The following is a 3,030-nucleotide window of genomic DNA, read 5'->3' on the forward strand; positions in this document are numbered from 1 at the left end:
CATCGTTGTTTGGCGGGTCCGGGCTGGGGACTCGAACCCGCCACCCTAGGTGCACGTGGCTGGCGCCCCAGCCGGCCGAGCTATAGGCGCCGAGCCCTCAAGCACTGTTTTAAGTGCTTTATGCCAAATAACCTGATTCCAACCATTGTCAAATCTATGAGTTGACATTTTTAGTTCCATTTTACAGATGAAGTAACTGGGCTCTTAGAAAAGGCTAAGTCATAGCAGACCTGCAATTCAAACTCATATCTGGGTCCAGAGCCCATGCTCCCAACCTCTGCCTAGCACCCTTCTAAGAGAAAGTCCCACAATGGCTATCTGAGCACCTCCCCAGGCCCACCCTCTCTAGGGCCTTGGTGTATCCAGCCTATACTCACATAGCTCCCTGGCAGGGTGCTCCCTAGGGGTGCTCTGTCCACAGGAAATACTTCATCACCTACTTTGCCTATGTCTCCCACAGGTTAATTTTTCTCACAGTCTACCAAGAATCCATCTCCTTAATTTGTTGAGATTGGACATCTGACCTGGGTCTTCTAGTCATTTGGCTATCAATTTATACATTCTCTGACACTTTCTCTGTGCTCAGCTCTATTCTGGCAATACTGGGGATCCATGGTGCAACCCAGGTGCTGTGTTTACAGAGTTCACAGTCCAGTGGGAAGATAGACAGTGAGCCCAGAGTGGACAGAGCTGGGATGGGGGAAGCACAAGGATGGTGAGAGGCCAGGGGAAGTGCCTGATCCAGCCTGGGGAGTCTAGGAGGGCTTCCTGGGGGAGCAGATGTCAAGGTTGAGACCTGAGAAATAAGAAGGACCAATCAGGAAAAGTCTAGGAGGGTATTCCAGATAAACAATATGTCTAAAGGCCGAGAGTCAAAGGATATCACTATTAAAGTGATGCTTCGCAAACTGTAGCATGCAAGTGACCTCTATGACCCCATGAAAGTACAGACTCTGATGGAGTTAGGTGTTAGATGGTGCCAGTGCCATTGGTATGGTAACCGCACTTTGAGTAGTTAAGTGGTAAGGCCCTAGAGCCCCAAAAGGAAACTCCTGTCCTAACTGGGAGGACTGGTGAGGGGCAGGGCAGAAGCCAGTATTGGAGCTAGAACCAAATCACTCTGGGTCTTAGAGGCCAGTTGTACTTTATCCACATGCCCTGGGGAGCCCTAAAAAGGATTTGAGCAGAGACAGGACTAGGTTTTCAGATTTAGAAAAGTCCCTCTGAGTAACAAGTGGACTGAGGATAGAACTCAGGGAGGCAGGGAGGCTTGAAGAGAGGAAGTGGGGACATTTGCGAGAGAAGCCTGGTTGACATGTTTAGGGAGCTGATAGGCTGGAAGTCAGGGGACAGAGGTTTCCAGGATAAGGTCCAGGGCTCTGAGATGAAAACAGGAAGGAGAAACTGGTGACCTCCTCTACACACACAGTTTTCTTGGGCCCTCTATAAGCCTTTTGAGGCACAAGGCTCCTCTGGACAGTTGGGACATCCTGGGCCTCCCACCCTTCCCACCTAGGCCAGTTTAAAAAGCCCTGTTATAGGCCAGGTGTGATGTCTCACGCTTGTAATCTTAGGCTCTGGGAGGCGGAGGTGAGAGGATCCCTTGCGCCCAGGAGTTTAAGACCAGCCTGAGCAAGAGTAAGACCCTTAAATAAAAATTAGCTGACATCTTGGTGCCAGCTACTTGGGAGGGATCACTTGAACCCAGGAGTTTGAAGTTGCTGGGAGCTATGATGATGTCACAGCACTCTGACCTGGGCAGCAGAGCGAGACTCTGTCTTAAAAAATTAAAAAAAAAAAAGAAAGTCCTGTCACTTGGCAAATAACATTGTGACATGAAAGAAAATTAAAAAACAAAAAACAGAAAAACCATGTCCTGCCACATCAGCCCCTGAGGACCATGGGCCTGACAGATGGCCAGACAGGCTTGGGTGGGGGTGGGTGGGGCAAAGACAGAGTAGACTGCCAGATTAATCCTGTATTCCCTTCCTCACAAGAAAGGGCATCACAGTGGTTAAGGGCTTGACCAGGTTCCACTCTGTAAAGTAGGGACCCTCACATTCCTTTTTTTTGAGACAAGAGTCTCACTTTGTCACCCTTAGTAGAGTGCCATGGCATCATAGTTCACAGTAACCTCAAACTATTGGGCTCAAGCGATCCTCTTGTCTCAGCTCCTGAGTGACCGGGATGACAGGTGCCCACTAGAACACTCAGCTATTTTTAAAGATGGGGTTTCGCTATTGGTCAGGCTGGTCTCAAACTCCTGAGCTCAATCGATCCACCTGCCTTGGACTCCTAGAATGCTAGGATTATAGGCGTGAGCCACTTCACCTGGCCTCATGTCCACATCTTAATAATAACAGATCATAATATTGATGGTGCTTCTGACATAGAGACACACTCCTAGGGACTCCACAAACTTCACCTTCTTTATCTTCACAACCACTCCTTGATGAAGATACTGTCATCATTCCCACTTCACAGAGGAGAAAGTGAGAACCCCAGAGGCAGTGTGACTTGCCCTGAGCTTCTTGGCCAACAAGCAGCAGAGCTGGGATGGAGCCCAGGCAAGCTGGTTCCGGCCTGGTGTCCTTCCATGCCCCTAACTCTTGTCCTCCCTACATGAGCTCATAGCCGGAGAGGCACTTGTCGGCTCTGTAGCTAATTTGCTAAACCAGTATTCACCGAGGGCCCCCTGAGTGCCATATCCCATACCACAAGTGACTAAACCCATCTGGGATCTTTGCTTTCATGAGGTTCAAGTTTGGTGCTGGAGACATAGAAATGGCCCCCTGGAAACATTTAATGCAGTTCTGGGTCACAGAACTTGTCTATATTGAGTGTTTGGACCCATGAACAGCTTTGATGTTTATTCCTTCTGTGCCTTTTCCCAGGGACAGTTTTCTTTTCTTTTCTTTTCTTTTTTTTGAGACATAGCCTCAAGCTGTCGCCCTGGGTAGAGTGCTGTGGCATCACAGCTCACAGCAACCTCCAACTCCTGGGCTCAAGTGAGTCTCCTGCCTCCACCTC

General features: G+C 49.2%; 1 protein-coding gene across 1 annotated transcript in view; it reads left to right on the forward strand.

Annotated features, from left to right (window-relative positions):
- Nucleotides 1-3,030, forward strand: part of COQ8B (coenzyme Q8B) — a 23,660-nt gene that overhangs the window by 18,752 nt on the left and 1,878 nt on the right. The gene's annotated exons all lie outside the window — the stretch shown is intronic.

Source organism: Otolemur garnettii, unplaced genomic scaffold (genome assembly GCF_000181295.1).
Source record: "Otolemur garnettii isolate 467f Iridium unplaced genomic scaffold, OtoGar3 scaffold00233, whole genome shotgun sequence".
In the NCBI taxonomy this organism is placed as follows: Eukaryota; Metazoa; Chordata; class Mammalia; order Primates; family Galagidae; genus Otolemur; species Otolemur garnettii.